General features: G+C 42.2%; 1 protein-coding gene across 3 annotated transcripts in view; it reads left to right on the top strand.

Annotated features, from left to right (window-relative positions):
- KLHL29 (kelch like family member 29) overlaps positions 1-22,275 on the top strand; it is a 391,592-nt gene that overhangs the window by 50,878 nt on the left and 318,439 nt on the right. For 2 of the 3 annotated variants that reach the window (XM_060272443.1, XM_060272445.1), the window contains exon 2: positions 1,193-1,294. The exons of the other annotated variant lie outside the window; for it this stretch is intronic. The gene's annotated coding sequence lies outside the window, so the exon portion shown is untranslated. The remainder of the gene's footprint in view (positions 1-1,192; positions 1,295-22,275) is intronic. 3 annotated transcript variants of the gene reach the window in all.

A 22,275-nucleotide genomic window follows, 5' to 3' on the forward strand; every position in this document is an offset into this window, starting at 1 on the left:
AGGTAATGGCAGCAGTTCATTTTGCAGGAATGCATGCCACCTCCTGTCTTTAGGATTATTTCCACATTTATTACATCTGAGCACATGGATATAAAACTGTCTTGATGTTCTTTTATAAGTGGGTACCAAAACTGAACGTATTCAAGAGAGAGAGAGAGAGAGAGAGAGAGAGAGAGAGAGAGAGAGAGAGAGAGAGGTCAGTATGCAACTCAGGTTTACTCACAGTATACGCAGTGAAATTAATCAATTTCAATAGGTTTACTTTGTATTTAAAAATTTGGTGAATATTACCCATTGAACTGTGACTTTAGCATGTTTCCTTAAGAGCGAAAGTTTATTATTGTAGTTTTCCCCCTTTTATTATGCATAGATTCCTTCTCATGCTGTTCTTGAACACTATGTCATATGTGTTTCAATACCACCTTGGGTTTCAGGTAGTATTTTAAGGGTGTTTTTACACCTTTTGAAGGAAACAGCTTGCTATCCTGCTCAAAATCTGCCAGTGGAATCAAAACAGTAAAGAGTAAACCTCACTTTTTGTGGGCTGTATCATTTCAGCCTGCAGGTGGTAGGGTTGTTTGAATTCTCCCTGCCGCTGTACTAAAATGGTAAGACCCAGCAAAAAGATTTACCACTCCATTCTGGCTAAATGCGTGAATGAGCTTTCATCCAGCCCAAAGTTTTGGTAAAAATACTGTCGTTAGCGATATTACAGCACTGCACATTGTTGCCAGATTTAGTTCTGTTTTAGTAATGGAGGCAACCAAACAACCTGTTTGGCTCTTGGTGTACATATTTTTGTTTCTCTTGTGGGAAGAATCATTGTCCTTCAAATTGAGCCAATGTGAGGGCGATCTGGCTGTGACATCTGTCACCCCACTGATTGCCAGGGTTGATTCGGCTGATCTGGTTGGCTAGGCGGGTGTCCCCTTCCTCCCTCACCGCTCCATGTGCATCCCTTCCGAAGCTGTGCGCTCGGTCGAAGAGGACGACCATCCCATATAGGAGGAGTGTACCGTTGTTCGGTCAAGGGTATACAATAGCTGCGCTCCCCTGCTAGAACCCCCAAACAAGCTCAAATTAAGCATTGTATATGAAACTTCTGCTAACATGAATTTGTTTGTTTGTTTATTTATTTATTTCAGTTGGATTTCATTTTCAGAAATTTACATTTTCTTCTTTCCCCCCCTAGGTGGCTTGGTTTCATAGACCCCCTTGCTTTAAGGAGTTTGAATCTTGTGGTTACTTCTGATTGCAAGAGATTGATTTAAATACAGATTCTGGGAACTGTAAGGTAAGCTCCCCCCCCTTTTTTTAAAAAAAGCAGAGTGTATATAAAGTAAAGGATAGTTACAGGTAGGTAGCCGTGTTGGTCTGAGTCGAAGCAAAATATAAACAATCCTTCAGTAGCACCTTAAAGACCAACTAAGTTTTTATTTTGGTATGAGCTTTCGTGTGCATGCACACTTCGTCAGATACACTGAAACAGAATCCACCAAACCCTTATGTATATTCAGAGGGTGGGTTATCTTCTTTTCTTTCCCCTTCCTGAAGCAGACATTAGGTTCCGATGCACTGCTAGAAATCTGAAGTCTGTAGTCAGGGTAGGAACAAACGAGTACTGGAACTTAAAGCTGTGATGCAATTGTGTATTACCTTGGGGAAGTTATGTGAGATACCTAGGGTGCTATCAGTGAAACAGCAACTGCCCATGTAGTATTAAGAGGCTCGCGTACTGAACAATTGAATCGGTGAGGTTATTAAAAGCATATTTCAGGAAAGTCTCAACAGTGCGTCTCTTTCCGTAGCTTAGTAAGCAAAAAGCACTTGAAAGAAAAAGGTGTTACAGGAAGGCGTCGTAACTTCTGCAAAGTGTCTGTTTTAATGTTCTCCCTCTTAAGTTTTTTAAGTGGTTCAGAAAGAACATTTGTTTGATTGGGATGCCAGTTATCTCTGTCCTGCTTTTATTTTTTCTTTTCTTTTTAAAAAAGGTTTCTAATATTGTGCAACAAAATGAGATGCTTTTATCAAAATTACCTTGTGGGAATCTAAATTGCTGCTTGAAAATAAAAGGTGAGATACAGTAAGGTTGCTAGGATGCTTTGACCCTGCGCAGTTGAGCTTTAGGACTAGAACCAGATCTTGGGAACAGATATTCGAAACATGCCATTATTTGCAAATGTAACATGCTTTCACAAAAGCCAGAAATAATAATGAGTGGAGAATAAGCTTTCAATGTCCCCCCCCCCCAAGATTGGTATGATTTTTGTGTGTGTGTGTGTGTGTGTGTGTGTGTGTGTGTGTGTGTGTGTTTTAAAAAAATCCTTTAAAAATATTTTCCTCTCCTTACTTTAAAAGCTTTTATGCTAATAAAAGATCTGGCAAATCCTTTGTTTTTGAGGAAAATAACTTTAAAAAGCTACCTTTCCCATATGTCTTCCAGTCCATCTGTGTTGCTAGTATAACAACCTCGTTTCTCACCTTCTTTCATAGGCATTTTGCCAAATTCTCTCAAAGTTTTATCTAGCACATGCACTAACCCTTAAAAAAAAGAGCAGTCTCCCTAAAAGAGTGAACTCTATTTAACCATCAGTACAATCCAGAAAATGACTGGTGTACTAAATCCCCATTGAACACCATGAGATTTAAAGAGCTTAACTGTACATTGAAGCCCCACTGATCTCAAAGAGGCTTGAGCACATCTATCCTTTTTTCTGAATTGTATTAAAAGGGCTATAAGGAGCCGTGTGGGGTGTCCAGCACTTCGACCTTTAGAATATCAGCATTCCTAGTACTTCTCTATCATCGAAGCAACTTTCAATCTAGTTAGCTTCACTGTGTTCCTGCAACTGTTCCTCCGTGACTATGAACCTGAAACAATTATTGGGGAGTAAGCCGAAGAGCTTTCCTTTTTCAGCGGGAACTCATAGTCCCATAGACTTTTTGTGAACATATCTAGAATCACACTGCACAATAGCTATCAAACTGGCGCACCAACATCCCCACCAGCCAATCAGTGCTGTTGGAATGTTTCCCTGGAGCAGGGATCCCCAAACTCGGCCCTCCAGATGTTTTGGGACTACAATTCCCATCACCCCTGACCACTGATCCTGTTATCTAGGGATGATGGGAGTTGTAGTCCCAAAAACATCTGGAGGGCCGAGTTTGGGGATGACTGCCCTGGAGGAAGAGGAAAGAGAGCTTAGTGGAGAGCTCCCTCAGCAAAATTTCCTGTCTCCTTCCTCTTTTCAGGAAAGAATGAAGGAAAATCCACACTCGGCATATTAGTACCATTCAGACCATCTCAGTAGAAATATGAATGACGCACATATAGCCCAATTCCTGCTCCCTTTTGAGATCTGATTCAACCAGTAAGTCTATAACAGTTTTCTGCTTCTGTCCGAAATAAGAAACGATATCTACTAACCTCTGAACAAGTCAGGATTCTAAACAGCTTGAGAGCTGGTTTTGGATAGTTTCTTGTGCTTCCTGGTTCGGATGAAATTGAAAGGATGGGTAATTAGAGACTCCCATATTGCATTCAGGTTCATGTCAAAGGAAGCAACCAACAGGCTGTGTGCTCAGGCAAAGGCTCATTCATCTCTCTGGTTATTAAGCTGACACAGTCCTTCTCTAAACTGCTTAGAATGGTGTCCTATTGGGAGACGAGCCACACCTCTGCATTATTTTCACTAGGAGAGGCTAAAAACCATCTGAATGGTTTCCATCCTACTACTATAGAGCTTTAAAATCTCTGCTGCTTATTTTTAAACTTGCCTGACTGAGGGGATGATCATGGGCATAGATACGTAAGCCAGGCAGTGGGTGAGCCATACATTCAGTGCGTATACCTGCTTGTTTGACCGATACAGTATGCCTTCCAGCTCTTATGATTCCTCCAAAGAGGAGGAGGTGTCATGTGAACCAAGTCTTAAATGAAGTGCCTGAGTCATCTGTTACGTTTTTATGGGGGAAGCTTCGGTTCAGTCTGCTGTGACTCGGAGACTACCCTTGGCTGGATCAATGTTGTGTGAATTAGCCCATAGATTATTTCATTTCCTTTATTTGAGCTGTCAAGCAATTTGTTGTACACATTTGACAGGCATTTTAAAGCTACTTCAAGAAAGACAGATCATACTTTCATAGAAAAACTCTGCAGTATCTCATTTAGTGTGCAGCCTGAAACTCCTGGTGATAAATGATTTCAATTAAAGCTAATATATTTTAAGAAAACATTATTGATCAGTGTGTGCTTTTTACTGGAACACTGCCCCCTCCTTCTCCCCTCCAACTGAAACTCAAGAGATTATCTCATGTCACTAGAAAATAAATTATAATGTCAAAAAGAGCATTGCTTTAAAGGTCAGAGTGCCCATGTGCTCTCTTTCCCAACAATGTTGAGATTTCACCCAAACTATCAAAATAACAGTTATTACAAACAAAACAAATTGAGATTCTGAAAGTTAATAATAAAACATGAATTACATTGAGGTAGCAGTGAGAACTATGCCTTCAGCTAGAAGGGATCAGAAATGAATTTTACTCTGTTCGTATTACTAAACAGTCTATTATTCCCATGAGCTATTTCAGAAACTTTTGGTCTTGTTTTGGGATTAGAAATAACTTATACATATTCAGCACCACACACCAGACACTTTTCTTACTGAGCTATTAATGGAATTTTTGTGGAAACAGTACCCTGTGACTCTCTTTACTCTTATATGTAAACACTGCATTGTGTGTTATGAAAACCTTCAAAGGAAAGCAAACATTTTTTCCCCAAGGAAAGCAATTTTTATGAATATATGAAACTGCCTTATAGTCAGACTTGGTGAGGCAGTATTGTCTCCCTTCAAGGCTTTGAGTTGAGATTCATTTCAGCCCTTTTACCTGAGCTTAAAAACATAAAGCAAGGATGTGTGAATTTGAGTGTGGAATTATTTGCATACCAAGCCTATATTCTCTACCACTGATTTTTAAATTACCGTATTTTTTTCTGTAATTTAGGTTCCCCCCCTAAAAATAATGTCCAAAATTTGGGTGTGTCTTCTACATGGATAGATCTTCCCCCATTTTCTTAAATTGGAGTCCCCCAAAATATACATGAGGGCATCTTATAGATGGAAAAATACAATATCCTGCTCTTGCATGAGGCTTCCCAGGGGTTGCCTATTGAGGAAACTGATCAGGTCTGCACCACCAAACTCTTAATTTAAGTCGCTTTACTGTCCGAGGGAGCTGGCGTACAGCTTCTGGGTCATGTGCCCAACATGACTAAGCCACTTCTGGCGAACCAGAGCAGCACACGGAAACGCCATTTACCTTCCCGCCGGAGCGGTACCTATTTATCTCCTTGGACTTTTGACATGCTTTCGAACTGCTAGGTTGGCAGGAGCAGGGACCGAGCAACGGGAGCTCACCCCGCCGCAGGGATTTGAACCGCCGACCTTCTGATCGGCAAGCCCTGGGCTCAGTGGTTTAGACCACAGCGCCACCCATGTCTTGAGGTTACTAATGCATTGAGGTTACTAATGCGTAAACCAGGCACCCCCAAACTGCGGCCCTCCAGATGTTTTGGCCTACAACTCCCATGATCCCTAGCTAACAGGACCAGTGGTCAGGGATGGTGGGAATTGTAGTCCAAAACATCTGGAGGGCTGAAGTTTGGGGATGCCTGGCGTAAACTAATGTGGTCAGGCTGTTGACTGTGGTTGACTGTGGTTGTAGCCAGTGTGCTCTCTGGAAGTGGTAAAAAGCATTCCTGGCTTGGTCCTCAAGTGACCTAGAGGTATCAAAGAGCCTCTGACTGAATACATGCACTTTTAGAGGGAGGACCACTGTGACTCTGGAGTGCCATCTCTTTAAATATACAGGACATATCCAAGCAAGTCATACTTTGAGCAGACCCATTGAAATTAATAGACTTGATTGGTGTTCAGTGGGCCTAGTCTGAATATGACTTAGGATTGTATCCAGCTACAGACTTTAGTTGATTACGCTGCTCCCTATGAACTCTCATAATTTGCCCCTTAATTTGTGCCATTTTGTAGTGCAGGTGGACCCTTTGGTCTAGCCTTTTTGAAATGTTGGCTTACATGGTTGCCTTGTGACAGCTTGTGCCATCCATCCCTTTGAATGCAAAATTCACACACATCCACCCACTTGGTTGTATAAGCATGAATGTACAATTTAAAAATCAGAATATTCTCTTCTGCAAAAAACAGTTGCAATTTGGCAGCGGGAGATTTCTGTTGATGGGTCTATTTGGCCGTAGGTTTTTGAGGTTGGGAACAGTTCTGACACATGATGATGCACCTCGGAAGCTTCCCTACAAAGACAGCTGTTCCTGTATTTCCTGTCAACCTCCTTTGACCAGCAGTTCTTTGTAGGAGTGTTTAAAATGCTGCTTGAATCAGCTAAATCCGACTTGCACTATGAATGAACTTTGGTGCAAAGTTAGACGTGGCTGTGGAGACATGAATTATTGAAAGGTAAATTGTTTTTAGTCACTGTTTCTGAGTTCATGTAGTGTTTGAAGAGAGGAAGAGTTGAAGGCTACTGAGAGGACAGATTGTGTTCATGATGAATCTTGAAGGGTTTTGCCTACCTTTGCTTTGAATTCAGAAATCTACCTTACCTTGCTTTGAGTGAAATTTCAACTTTTAGATGAAAAAATATATAGTGTGTTCTATAAGCTTAAGCAGCTACTTAAGAGAGCTTGTTTTCCAAAAGGGAGGCATTGGCTGTTAAAAGTCTGTGATGAACGCCATTAAATGCTGTGTACAGCTTCTTAAATCCTTTATACACAAATATTTTAATCTTTCTTAAGCCCTTTAGCACCTTCCTACACACTCACTCTTTATAATGGAAGAGGCAGATTTCCCTCCCCCCTTTTGGCAGCATTATTTATGTAGGAGGATCTTAGCGAGATTGTAATCTTCCACTTCCCTGGTCATAAGCCTACTCAGAACTTCTTTTTACATTCCCACCAAGAGAAAATCTTCAAGAGCTAAATTTGAATATTGGAATTGCCTCTAATATCCAAAAATAAATGGTTGATTGGCTGTATATTTAATTTATCAGTGTAGAATTGGCAAAGTGCATGTAGTTCGTGGTGTTTATGTTTATAGCATTCTAAGATAAAGCCCTGTCTACTCCTAATACAGAATCAGCATTTGAAGGAGCTAAAATGAAGGGTTTATGCTACTGTAAAACAGTTGCCGTCTTCATGGTTTGGGCTCTGTTTTGACAGTAGTTGTGCAAGATTCTAGGTTTTCAGTAGGCTTAGAAGCCCACTATATATTCTTCTTGCTGTCCGTGGCAGAATTATTTAACACTGAACAGAAGAGTTGTCATCAGTTAAATGAGGTGAGAGTTGGTTGCTTTTTATGTAGAATCAAATGTACACCACCTCTGATGCTATGAGCGAAGATTCTGTTATATTTCTGCTTCTGTTTCCATCAAATTACTTCCTTTTGCTAGCACCATGTGGCAGATCAACTAGGTGCCTCCTTGATTTATCTGTTTCAGAAATAAATAGGAGTAACTCTGATGTATGTGTTTTCATATGGCTGCCATCCAAATAAGGACCCTGTAAAAGAATAATTTCATCTGAGCATTTCTGAGCTCTTTAAACATTGGGACTCAGTAGTTCTTTAAAGGAGAAAAACATCTTCTTGCTATGTAGTGTTGCATGTGAGTGAGTTGCATTCTTTTTAATTCTTCATGTTCCTCATTTAGCAATGCATGCTGCTGTAGTCTGCCCACTACCTTCTTTCTTCTTCCTCCACCCTCAAATCAAGTGCTGAAAATATAGAAGAAAACAATATACTTTACCACACATTGTGCTTCATTGGCACCTTTTCTCCACACTGCTATACTTGGGCTTGCAAAGGGTGCATTGTGGACTATGTTTTTAGTGCAAAACTGCTTACAAAGTGGGGATTCTGGTCTGCAATTAGGGTAGTGCTGCTTCAGAGTAGTCCCAGCAAGTGTGAAAACTTGAATAACATATTGTGAGGCCCCAGGTAAGCCCCACCCCACATGCACACCATTTGAATGGCAACCCCCCCCCATCAACTTGGAGGGGGGCAGCCCCCTCAAATATTTTATTCAGGGGAGGAAATGGGATCTTAGCCCCTAGGAGTTGGCTCCTATAAGTCCCAGTCTTACTTGGATGGCTGTCTCCAGAGGGTGGTACCTGGAAGAGGATGCTCAGGTTCTTGGATCCTCGAATGTGGGGTCAGATTTATCCTCCATGCTGCTTGAACACCTACATAAAGCTGCTGAGTGGTGTCATCTAAGGATTTACAGTGTGTTGTTATCAATATGCTGAGGACATGGAACTCAATTCTTCCTGTACTCCAGGAGGTGTGGCATAGGATGTACCAGACCAATGTTAGGCTTCCATAATGAGAGCCAATAAACTGAAGCTCAATCCAGATTAGACTGGGGCACTGTTTCTGTTTAGTTCAACCTCTTCTGAATGGGGTTGCAATCTCTCTAAAGGAGCAGGTGCACGGTTTCGGGGTACTTCTGGCTGTATGTCTGCCTGTGGAGGCACAAGTGAACTTAGTGGTGCAGAACACCTCCTATCAGCTACAACCCTGCCTGGACAGGGAATGCCTAGTTTCTGTTGTCTACACTCTGGTAAACTCTAGGCTGTATGGATATACAGGGACGCAGGTGGCACTGCGGTTTAAACCACTGAGCCTAGGGCTTGCCAATTGGAAGGTCGGCGGTTTGAATCCCCGTGATGGGGTGAGCTCCTGTTGCTCGGTCCCAGCTCCTGCCCACCTAGCAGTTCGAAAGGACGTCAAAGTGCAACTAGATAAATAGGTCCCGCTCCGGCGGGAAGGTAAACGGCATTTCCGTGTGCTGCTCTGGTTCGCCAGAAGCGGCTTAGTCATGCTGGCCACATGACCCGGAAGCTGTCTGCGGGCAAACGCCGGCTCCCTCGGCCTATAGAGCGAGATGAGCGCCACAACCCCAGAGTCGTCCGTGACTGGACCTACCTTTACCTTACATGGATAAACAATTAGAAAAAAGGCTATGGAACTTGGTTCTAATACATGATTATGGTGGTGAGACTTTTATAAGCACAAAGGTGGAAAGACATATCATTACCAACTATGGCGGATTGGTTGTTAAAATTAATGGACTTAGCTGAGAGGGTGAAATTGACATGTTTAATCAGAGGAAAGTCATTGCTAACATTTACTGAAGATTGGAAACCTCTCATAGACTTTTTGTGTGAAAAATGACATTTGGTTTTGAGGATTGAAGATAATGTTGGTTTATAGAAAGTAGTTTTATTGGGTGTTATATTAAGAGTAGCTGAGTTGGATAATGTTTATATACTGACAACAGCAAAGAATCAGAAGTTTTTTATTTTCTTAACTTCTATGTTTTTTTCTCTTTCTCTTTCTTCCCTTCTTCCCTTTATCCCTTCTCTCTCTGTCCTTCTCCATTTCTCTGTTTTTTCTTTTTGCTCTGTGTTTTTATTCAGATTAACGTTTTAATTTTGATACAAAGATAATCCGTTTTTTCCTAACTCTAATAAAATTTATTTTTAAACAGAATTAATCCACATCTGTACATATATTAGTTTGTGTTTGTTTATCTCATTTACAAACTTCCCTTCGTCACATTGCAATCCTGGAGCAGTTTCCAGTAAAATGATTGAAACAGAATATAGTAGTACATTGACACCCTAATAAGGTCAAATTAAACGATGTAAAACACTAGCAAACACCTGATAAGAGCAGTTAATTTTATGGAAATCTGTGTTCTCATCTGTGTGTTTTTAGCGATATGTTTCCTCCTTTTTTTTGGCCATGTGCAAGCAACTGCCTTGTTTGCAAGTGTCCTTAAAAACAGCATTTGCCAGTATTTCTCTAGCGCTATAAACCAGGCATGCTCCTTGGGGTCAGGGAACCATCAGGTTCTGTCAGATGATTCCAGAAGCTGATTTCTTAGAGTGTTATACAGCACAGCATCTGGACATCATAAATTTTAGCGCTTGTCTTAGGTGGAATTCTTAATCTGTTCCACATCAATGCTCCAAGGCCTCATGTTTGCATTGTGTCTGGAAGCTCTGGTTCAGATCCCAAATCTGTACTTAATAGCTCCTGGGGCAAATCTCTGTCTCGGTTCCAGTTCCCCATCTCTAGCACAGAAATAAACTTGTGCCCAGTCTCATAGGAAATCTTTCCTGCTTTTGAGCCTTGGGTAGCAGGCTATGGATGTAAATTGATTCACCTACATTTAACACTGTGCTTGGCAACAAACAGGGTAGCCTCTAGAGTAGTCAGAGGAGAACAGTGGTACATCATGTTTTTCAGTAGCACTGAATAGTGACTCATGTTGTTGAGAGCCATCTCTAACATAAGGCAAATCTTCCAGTCAGTAGTTGGTATAAATAACTTGTGACAAAATAAGTCTAAAAAGCTCGCTTCCAAAATTCTCCTTTTTCAACCCAAACATTGTGTGGAAAGCTCTATGCTCCATCTGCTTAAAAAAGTCCTCCACTGCTTAATCATTCATATAAAAAGTTTGGGATAGCCAATCTCGTAAACTTATTTTTAATTAAGAAAATAATTGTCTGAATGATTTTTGAAGGCTTAATAGCAATTGCCAATAACGTTGCTTTTAAGCTTTATTTAGTAGGAAATGAGATGTGTAACATCTTTATATAACATCTCAGGACTGCTATAGCTTAGTAACAAGGGAACTAAGAATGCAGAGGTTGCTGATTAGATCAGTAATCTGGTCTGTTCTCTTTTAAGTGTTGAATTCTGTTATTTTGGCCAAATATTTGTATCTGCCAGATATCATGTAACAATTAGCCATAATAACCAAAGCGTTCCACTTCTCCCTTTCTCCCTTTCCAGATCTGGGAAACAAACCACGGTTGCCTTGCATTAATTGTGACCTAACGCTCACGGTTTTCTCTCTAAGCAAACCATGAGTTGAAGCCAAGGTTTGTTCTTGCCTTACCGATTGTGGTTTATTTGTGAGAAGCAAACCACATGTGCTTGTTCATGGTGAAGTATGATGTGCTTACGGCAGGCATCCCCAAACTGCGGCCCTCCAGATGTTTTAGCCTACAACTCCCATGATCCCTAGATAACAGGACCAGTGGTCAGGGATGATGGGAATTGTAGGCCAAAACATCTGGAGGGCCGAAGTTTGGGGATGCCTGGCTTACGGTCACAATTTACCATTATGTGCAGATGAGGCATGGCTTTTTTCATGGGATGGGTAGGTGTCAGAGAGATACTGACAAGCAGTCAAAGGAAAAGGCTAACCAGCATCTTCCCAAATACTGCCTCCCCCATAACTTCCTACCCACTACAACCTCCACCCAAAACTCTTGTCTTCTTAAGGCTGCTTTTGGCTTAAAAGGGGCCGCTGTGGGGAGATGGCGATGCTTAAATTCTTTTCTCTCCCTTCACCAGCAGGTGCCAGGGCGGGTTACCACAGTTTGAAATTCAGATTTAAAACCCAATTTCAGCCATAAGAATAAGGTGGCGCCGGAAAACGCCAAGCTCAGATGCTGAAGGCCAGAGCATTTGCTGAAAGTTGTATAGCAAAGGTGCCAGGCACATCTCTGTTGTAAGGGAATCCCACAATTTAGCAGCTGCCGAAGAGAAGCCTGTCTTCTGGGCCACACCTCAAAGGAAGCTTCTAAGGCAGGCACCCCAAAACTTCGGCCCTCCAGATGTTTTGGACTACAATTCCCATCTTCCCTGACCACTGGTCCTGTTAGCTAGGGATCATGGGAGTTGTAGGCCAAAACATCTGGAGGGCCGCAGTTTGGGGGTGCCTGTTCTAAGGGCAGCAGAACCAGCAAGAGAGTCCTCCTCTTTGCTGATCTTAACAGCCAAGAGATTCTATAGGGAAGGAGGCAGCCTCTCTGATATCTGGGTCTAAGTTGTTTAGGGCTTTAAAAGCAAACAAGAGCACCTTGGGCATGGAAGAGAACTTACAGCCAAGGCAGCTGTTGTATACCAGTTCGAAAGAGAACCACAGCCAGTAAATTGTATGCTGCATTTTGAACTTAGATGATGTTTCAGAGTCATCTTCAGCAGCTGCCCCACATCTATACTGACCGTATCTGTTTCTTATTTTAACTACTAATGTACTTTATAAGAGCTGTGAATGTGATTGTGTGTTTGTATGCTCTAGTGTTGCCATATTTTCAAACGTGAAAATCCAGACAGAAAAGTTGTTGAGCTTTTCTTGGCAAATTTGCAAAAAAGAAAAGAAAAGTTTTTGAGCTATTTTTAAGGGAAATTGCCAAAAAAGACACTGCCGACATGGTGCCGACATGCCATATGCCCGGATTTTCCCAGATGTATGGCAACTCTTGTACTTGATGTGAGTTCAAAAAGTAGTGTTTTAACTTCACGGTGATGTGTTTCTGACTTGCCACTCATATTTTCTTCCTAATGTGCACCAAGCGTAATGTTTAAAAGCATTAAGATCTGTTGGTCTACTTGTTCACAATTTGAATATGGTCAAGAAGATCAAACCTATCCATTCTGAAGGAAATCAGCCCCGAGTACTCACTGGAAGGACAGATCCTGAAGCTGAGGCTCCAATACTTTGGCCACCTCATGAGAAGAGAAGACTCCCTGGAAAAGACCCTGATGTTGGGAAAGATGGAGGGCACAAGGAGAAGGGGACGACAGTGGATGAGATGGTTGGACAGTGTTCTCGAAGCTACGAACGTGAGTTTGACCAAACTGCGGGAGGCAGTGCAAGACAGGAGTGCCTGGCGTGCTCTGGTCCATGGAGTCACGAAGAGTCGGACACGACTAAACAACAACAACAACAACAACAACAACTTTTACATAACTGCAACAGCACAAAGTCTTTGGCTTTATAATAAGACATGTAGGCAGTAAAGTCAACGTTTGGGAGCAGTGCTACCACAATTTACCAGATGCAGAAATCAAACCATCAGCTTTCCCCACCCCCTTCAATTCAAAACTGGTTTCCACAATTGTCAGAAATTGAGGGAAATACGAGACCTCCTCCTTCCATCTTGGTGAACTGTGATACCCAAGTGGGAGGTGTGGGTTTGTTGTCTCCTGGTGAAAGACAAACATTTCCAAGGAAGCTCCCCTTTAGCACAGTGGGTGGCTGCCTCTTTTAGCTGAAAAGGTTTACTGACCGCTAACAAAGTTGTCGAAAGGAAGGGGTGTTTTCCCCACAGGGGATGAGCACACAAAAGAATTCTGTGGTACTCAGTTGAAAGTTAAATGGTTATTGTACTATAATAGTTATTTAATGCTGGAGGTAGGAAATGTGCTGTTAGCTCTGAGTCTACATACATACGCAGTAACCATCAGTTAAAACTTTAATTGCCCAGTGACATTTTTCTAATACCTGGGCTAACCAGGCTCCTAGTCATTAATCCAGGTAACCAGGATTTGTGTTTAACTACACTCATTTTTTTGGCATGTTGACATCTGTTTGGGCTTCAGCTTGATAATTTTAGAGGAATGAATTCTTGGTACAGTATGCTAATACAAATCTTAAGTGTGGGGTGTGTGTATTTCTGTGTGTGTGTGTGTGTGTGTGAGAGAGAGAGAGAGAGAAACTGTCAGCCAGACTCACCTACGCTCACTACAAGTCAATAACCCTAACAGATCAAACACCATTAACTGTAAAGCTGGAAGTTCGGTTTTTTCCAATCCTTCCCGCAGTATGAAACCTGCATTAATCACTGTGATTGTGTCAACTGTATGTTAATGTCATGCTTCTGTATCGAAACACAACAGCAGCTCTTACTTGAGAGTATCGGAGAGATGCAGAACTGAACTGAAGCAGCAAAGATGTCCCAACAGTTGCCACACCCCTCTTGCTAAGCTTTTAAAGACGTGGTGGGGCAAGCTCACTCGCAGAACTTTCTTATGTGCAAGCTTGTGTTCTGTCTGCGCTGGTGTGTCTGGTCTAGAGATGGGAAGGCCTGGAAAAATGGGCGGGGGGGGGAAAAGGTTTTTTCTGTTTTTTCCCCAAAGCCGTTTTCCACCCCAGAAAAAAATATTGGGGGGGGGGGAACAGTTTGATATAGTTTGAATATTCCACACACTTTTAAAAAAAAATCCAGAAAAGAAACAGCTTTGGGGGGGGGGGAAACCTGCCCCCCCATTTTCCCAGGTTCCCCCCCCCACAGGTCTTCCCATCTCTAGCTTGGTCTCATCTACGGAGGAAGCACCTGGTTCTCAGTGACAGCGCTGTGTCCTGCCTCTTTAACTCCAGCTCTGCTGCCACCTCCTCCTACTCAGCTGGTCAACATCCTTCCCCCTCTGCAAGAGGCTCTGCTCCCTGCAAGAGAAATAGAAGGGAGAGCTGCAGACCTGCTTCCTCCCCTCCAACTTGTAGAGTTGCAAGGGGAGAACCTGCCTCCTTAGATGCCAGCATTTAAGCCCACTTCTCCCCTCCGCCTTTTCTCCTTACTCCTCCCCTGGCTGGGGCTGCCAAACCATGCCTGAGCCCGATGACAGATAGTTTTAATATTTTATTATACTTTATTTGTTACATGTATGTAGCTGGATAGACCGTTGATGTCAGGGACAAAATATTCCTCCTGCATTGCAGGGCGTTGGACTAGATGACCCTTGGGGTCCCTTCCGACTCTACAGATCTATGATTCTATGATCTTCAAGCCAGTAATCTTTTGTCATGAACTGGCAGGACAATGGGGAGGAGGAAGAGGGGTGTAACAGGACACATCAGGGCAAATTGGGGATGGGGAAGGAGAGGTTGGCGTAGGAAGTACTCATGGGGAGACGGAGGATGATGAGAAGGGGTTCAGTGCACAGGAACCAGAGCAGCAGGACGCATTACCAGAGCCAGAGGAGCCCCTGTCTCCACGAACATGGCGGGCTCTGGGGCGTAGGTAGGGTTGCCAGACTATTAATAGAGGACAGGACTTCTGTGCCTTTAATTGCCCTGCTCTCTATTATTTAATTGCCCTGCTCTCGAGTCTGGCAACCCGAGGCGTAGGGAGCAACAGGCTGGACACTCTAGGAGGCAGGGGCCCACAGCTGGGCTCACTAGTAAGCTGGGCAGGTGGGGCTCGCTAGCTCTGGGAGGAGGTGTGCGATTCTTCAGCTGGAGTAGGCTTGGAGCAGGTGAGGGTCACATGCAATCAGCATGAAAAGTAAAAGGACAACAGAGCTGAGGTGCTGTGTCTGCTGTACTGCCCATGTTGATGGGCCTCACTGTGGCAGTTCCAGTATCTCTGTAGGGCTGTACTTCACTTTGGACATGTGGATTCACCCTGGACTGAGGACTTGATGTACTGACTTTGCCGCAAGGTAGGCCAGGGGTTCGGGACATCTTTCCTCCAGGGAGCTCTTCCTCCGCTTTTATCCTCACAGCAAACCTTGTGAGGCAGGTTGGACTGAAAAAGACTGTGATTTGCCCAGGGTCACTCAGTGAGCTTCATGGCTGAGTGGGGATTTGAACCCTGGTTTTCCAGGTCTTAGTCCAACTTCCCAACCTCTGCCACAGACTGGCGTGGTCTGCAGCCGGCCTGCTTGTCACCCTCCTAAAAACCAGAGTGTGGGGATGGGGAATCTTTGTTCTTGTAGTTTTAGATGGGGAACCCTTTTTAGTATAGCTATGTGAAAGGAGGCTTGGTTTATTGTTGATCATAGGCAATTATATTTATTGCTTTTTACGTGTAAGTCATCTAAAGGCTTTGGCATGGGTAATGCACAAATTCAGTAAATGACGACAAGAACAATTATATCTTGCATTTTAGGATAAAAACAAAACTCCCTTGTCCTTATCCCCACCCCACCCTCAATTTATTGAGTTTCTACCCATGCACAGTTGGGTGGTTTGTTTAGGCTCAGTTTAGTATATTAAAAATGCAGTCTTCATGCAGCACTGATGGAGGAAGATTTGTTGACTTTACTGAGACTTGCTCTGGTAAAGCACTTTGACAAATCGGGCTGTGAGAAAGCCAATACAGTTGTCTGCATGCCAGGAGTTGTTTGGGTTTGACAGGCTTAGAGGAGGCAAATCTCATTTGATTCTGCAAAAGCCGTGCAAGTGTCCCCGTTCTGGTGTGTATACTGCTGCAGCGACAAAGGAACTTGCACAGTCTGGATCAAGGATGGCCAGGAGTTATTCTGTATTCCTAGGGGTTACTCTGGGCTCCAGGCAGCCTTCCGGGGATCAGACTGTGCTTTACTGCACAAACCATCCTTATAAGTTCTAGTCCCATAATGAAGGTAGCACGCATCTTGCCATTCTACTGATTCAGTTATTTGACAGCATCCCAACTCAATTCTTCTTTTCATATGCCGTTGATATGAGCATGTAACATTCTACAGGTTTTGTTGGAATTGATCAGTTTTATTACAAATTAATAAAAAAAAATAAAAAATCTGGCTAGCACGCAAGAAGTTATTCCTGATCTTGATTAGTGGAAGGTGTGAGATTACCAAAACAGTGGTTTTATTTACATGGACACTTTGTGTAGTTTATATATATATGATTACCTGTGCAAATAACTTTGTCATTACGTTGCAGGAGCAATATAATGCTTCTTTGAACTTCCAGATTAAACTCTTGGGCCAAATAAGTGTTCTACATTTGGTAGCATTTTGAAAACAAACATTTCTAATTTTGACTTCCTGGGCACTAGGGGGATTTTTAATGGGTGTTTTTTTTTTGGCAGGGTGAGCCCCCCCCCCTGAGTAGAACGTTTCAAACCATCAAGAGGCCGTAAGAACTTTTTTCTTAAAATTCTGCAAGACAAACTGAGATGTTTCCCCACGTTATTAGAATTACCCGTCCTTAAAAATGAAAACTAAAGCTAACGCTTAAGGGATTTGTGACGAAATCCATGGTGCCTGAGCATTCGCCCAAGCTACTCCCACTCATTGTAGATACTATATATCTTACGGAGGCAGTATAAATACCTCTGCTAGTGCTGGGAGACACTTGATCCTGATCATTGAAGTCTTTACTGGTATGCTGTCAACAGCAATTCAAATCAAGGCAAAGGAGAGTGACAGCTGGGACCCCTACAGAAGAAATGTAGAGAAATGTGCCTGGTAACTACCTAAGGCAGGTTGGTTCAATGTCTTGATTATCTATCTGGAGCTTGTCTGTGTTTTGGTAGTTTTCAGGGAGGCTAGGTGTACACTATGCAAGCCTTCACTTATTTTAACTGAGGGGGGTAAACGTTGCTACAGTTTGTCATTATTCAGTGCTGTCAATATACATAGGCCTTTACGGATTATAAAAGGAAGAGGAACGTGCTAGTGGTCTTTGTTGTGGTTTCATTTTTGTATTGTTTTACGGTAAGTAGCTTTGAGCATTTTTAACGAAAAGCAGTTCACGAACATATATATTATTAATCTCTCTCTCTATAGAGTGTTCCAGTATTAAAACATTTCCCTTCAATTGGTCTAAAATGTTTATTTATGCATAACTGTTCAAGGCTGCTCCTGTTTTTGTGGGAGCATCTTTATATAGGTTAATACTTCTCCGTTAAAGAAAAACGATTTAAGGACAAACATAGGATTGGATTCAAATGTTGCACAAGTAGAAGGCTACCTGCACAAATAATATTTTCTGCCTCCTGAAAAGCAACTCTAGGGTTAATGGTGCACTGATGGTGGGGCTGCATTGAGTGGGGGTGGGGATACTCTAAATTGACCCGAAATATATCTTGAGAGGCTTTGCAAAGGGGGGAGATGAAGTGGGGAAGATCCTTGCATGAGTGGCCTTTTACTTTCCCAACTTTTGGGGTCCAATTCATTAAGTATGCGAAGTTTTGAGGAAAGGAAAGGTATGAAAAAATGCTGCCCTCTGGGGTGAGAGCACATGATGTCTTCAGAACTACGTAAAGCCAGTCAGGTATTTAGTTTACACATTCAGATAAAGAATATTTGAAAATGGAAGTATTGCCTATGATTCTGTGAAGGGAAAATAGGATATGACCTTCGTAGCTATGTTCCTGTTATTATGAAACGGGAAAGTATCTTGGACTAGGCTTATTTTGTTCCCTGTGAATTGCATAGCAAAGAAAAGGGGGATCAATCGGGGGAGATTTTTGTCAAGTCATTTTAAGTTTTGAAAACTTCATGCTTTAAAGAGGCAAAGCGTGTGCTCTTAAACATAAAACATAAAACAAGCTAGTTGTGTTTTGAAAAGAAGACTAAGTTTGCTAGGAAATTTACTGTCTTGAGTTCAGCCTTTGGACTATCAAAGGCTTTTAGGCTTGTGTCTAAAAGCAACAGCAAGCCTGTGTGTTATGTATTCTCTTGCATTTTGTGCTCTCTCCTACGCTACCTCCTTTCAGAGATTGAGAGGTTTGTACTCCAGCAGCCAAAAGATCAGGCTTCATAGCTAGATGCCTGCAGCGGAAAGCTTGCACACCTGTTAGGCTGTCTGTGCAACTCCAGCAGGGAGCCTTGCTATTCTGAATTTAAGCACCTTCAGCTTTGGGAAGGGAGGATGACATGAGATCTGATCTAGAGGAACTGTAGAGAGGATGATCCTGGTTCTAATTTTACATCTTCAGTGGAGGGAATTAGATTGCAGTCATACATTTCATATTGGAGGAGTTGTGTTTAAGATCTTGATGGTGAAGTTCAAGAGATTCACTAGCAGATACTTCATATGTTAAGAATAGATTAAACTCATGGGAGGACTGTGTGTGTGTGTGTGTGTGTGTGTCTGTGTCTGTGTCTGTCTGTCTGTCTGTGGTGTTGTAGCCTTGTGAGACTTATTAGCAATTGCATCTACCTGAGACTTGAGATCTACCAGGCTGCTTCCAGCTGATTACAATTATCTGTGAAGAAAATAGTCTGGACATCTTCCCTATTAAATTTTCATGAAGGCATTGATTGCTGGGCCTGGTTTGTTTCATACAATCAAAATGGGAACAAACCCAGTACTAAGCCAAAAAGAAAAAGTGCAGATGGTATGCATTTGGGGAGGGGTTGTGGTTCATGGAAAAGGGCTCCAAGTTAGCAGATGTCAAATATCTGCAATGATTCTCATCTTTAGAATATGGCACCTATGGAGAACATAAACACAGCATGCACTTTTTATAAAGACTGAAGAAAAAAGCTTACTTGTCAAGCATCTTCCCATCTCCACCCCCGCTGTAACTAAATGGGAAAATCTCTTCCTTTTGAAGTCCTACAACTGAGTATCATGTTGATAATTGATTGATGTAAAAGAAATTGGCTCTTTCGTATCCTTCATCTTTTAGCCCAAGCTTTGAGCTCTCTCTTTGTAACATGCATGTTATACTGATGAAGCTGTTTCTGTCTCCAGCTTTGTTCCATCTGGCAAAAAAATAGTTTTTACAATATGTGCTTTAAAAAAAACAAAAATCAATACCCCACTTGATAGAGACTGAGAATATAATGTGGGCTAATGCCAAAGGATATGTGGCAGGTGAGGCCTAAATTTGCTTTAATTTAGTCCCCCCTTCTTTTGTCTTGGTAACTCAACCAACTGATTAATTTTGTCCAATTGGCACATCCTGCTTTTCATAGGAGGGGATGGGTTTTTAGAAGCGATTTTTTGAAGATTGATGGGCATCAAAGCCTCAGGCTAGCAAAATGCTGTGAGAACATCACTTTTAATAATTTTAAATTTTTAGAGGGGAAACATAAAAATCTTTCTGCAAACATGGTGACATGGCTGACTCAATTGATCTAGAATCAGAGGTAGTGATTACGCTTGTGTGGTAGTTGATTCTGTAGCATGTAAAAGTGCAGTCTCGTACTTGTCCCAGTAATTTTCATGCTTATAAATAACATCATTGTCGTAACCTTTCCCAGCAAGAAAATATTTCTAAGACTGTGCATTAGAGGTTATGTTTGTAGGGCAATGGCGTAATGTGCCAGTTTTTATAAAGGGCACATATGTGGGGCTATAAAATGTTTTTCTCACTCAAGCCATGAGATCAGGGTCCTGCCTCTGAAGACAGTTAAGAAATTTCAGCTGGTGCAGAATGTGACAGTCATGTTGCTCACTGGGGCAAGACAATTTGAGCATATTACACTGGTACCTCTACTTACGAACACGATCCGTTTCGGGGTGCTGCCTGCATCCCAAAATGACCATAAGTAGAGTGCTGCTATTGCACGTGCGCAAAGCGCGATAGAGCACTTCTGCGTATGCGCAAAGCACGCAGATTGCTTCTATGCGTGCGTGCGTGGTGAACCCGGAAGTAAACACTTCTGGGTTTGCCGCATTCGTGACCTGAAAAGCCGCAACGTGAAACAAATGTAACATGAGGTATGTTGGCCCAACTTCACTGGTTGCCAGTTTCCAGGCCCAATGCAAACTGCTGGTTTTGACCTGTAGAGCCTTAAACAGATCAGGTCTACAGTACTTCATGGAAACCCTCTTCCCATATGAACAGACCCAGACCCTGTGACCATCACCTGAGGCCCTTCTTCGTGTACCCCCTCCTCCACAAGAGGTCTGTAGGGGAGCCACATGGAAATGGGCCTTTCTGTGGTAGCTCCCTATTTGTGGAATGCACTCTCCAGGGAGTCATCATTTTCGGAGCCACCAGGCGAAAACGTTCCACTATAACCAGGCCTTGGGTTGATTAAACATTCTGTGGCCTTGTGTGGGAAGGGGGTTATTGTTTTGTTTTGTAGTTTGTTACCTTGGGGTTTTTTTTTTGGGGGGGGGGTTGAACCACCCTATGATCTTTGGTTGAATGGTGGCATACAAAATAAATAAATAAATGTTTGCTGTTCATTTGTTACTATGAGATAAAAACAGGAATTTCTACAGATGCATTCCTTCCGTAGCTGTTGCCATATGAATGCATTTATTACAATATCTGAAGCAGAGTACAAAACATCTGAATGAGGCCATTTCCATAGTTGCTCTTGTTCTGTAACATCAAAGCATGCTAATTAGCAAATATAAAAGCAAGTGAATATAAACATTTATGAGCTCATTGCTGCAACAGCTACCAATTAATTGTGGGCTTATCTCGACTACCAAGATGGCATTGGCAAAGCTTCCAGAACAGTTTAACTTTGGTTCAACACAGTAAGTCTTTCCCGTTGCCATCTGCCAGGCTTTTAGTGATGGCGGTGGGATGATATTTACCTCCTCCCACGTGACCATACCTTCTGTGTAGCCAGGCTGCCAGCCATTTAAGGTCCTGAGATTGGACGTATGCTCTGCTGGACACATGCACACTACTTCCCTCCACTGTGTCAACCTTACAAGTATTACAGCTCTTTTTACTGTGCTTTGATGTAAAGAATTCACCTTGGAATAGGTGAAAATTTCACCAAGGAGAGGCTGAAGAACAAATGTGATGAAGGTCATCCTTGTTTGGTACCCCTGTCAATGGTGATTGAGATGAAATTAGTGTGAACCAAGGAAGAATTGGCAGTTTCAATATGGCGTAGATGAATTTGTTGCCCATTTGATTGTGTTGTAGCACTTTAAATAATATCACCACTCCAGGCAATCAAATACCTTGAATATGTCTATAGTAACCACAACACCAAGGGATGGTTTTTATGTGTAGCATAATGGATGACATTTAGTGTGGAACTTTCCTCTTTTAACTGTCATGTGGGGAGTAAATGAGAGAGCTCACAACTTCATCTTTGAGGCCAAGTAATCTCCCAGTAGGCTGCTACTTTTTTCCCCTTGAAGTTAAATTCCTGTCCTCAAATTGGCCGTGTGGTTCTTTGATTGGAATGTTGTTGGGCTGCTGTTTAAAAGGCCTGGATCTTCCAGCAGTTTCTGGAACATGAAAGGAAAGCAGACTATTGGTTACTGCTGTGCATAAAAGGATGAAGAACATTGACTTTGTAATGATTGCTGTTGTACAAAGTTTATTTTTAACCCACTTCCTTCTCCATTGAGAGTTTCATATTCAAGGAGAGATGAGACACGGTGACCACAAGATTACTGGCAAACTGCCATAGTAATTATCTGTAGACAATATCTGTCTGGCAGTATAATAATCCTAATAATTCAATTAATCAAAACAATAAACAAGGGATAAATATAGGAACGCTGAAGGCAAAATAAGTGACACATTTGCTCTGATGGAAGCTGAATAGTTGCACTGTAAGCCAATTCTCATTTGCGTTTTCCCATCTGTCTAAGTCTGAATATCAGTGATATGAGCAGAATCCCCCATTGGGCTTTTGGGGGGCTTTAATCTTTCTAAAGAAACAATTGCTTTTCTATTTCTGCATTTGTAGGTACTCTTTCATCTGTCATTCTTACTAACAT

This window comes from Zootoca vivipara, chromosome 3, assembly GCF_963506605.1.
Source record: "Zootoca vivipara chromosome 3, rZooViv1.1, whole genome shotgun sequence".
Taxonomy (NCBI): Eukaryota; Metazoa; Chordata; class Lepidosauria; order Squamata; family Lacertidae; genus Zootoca; species Zootoca vivipara.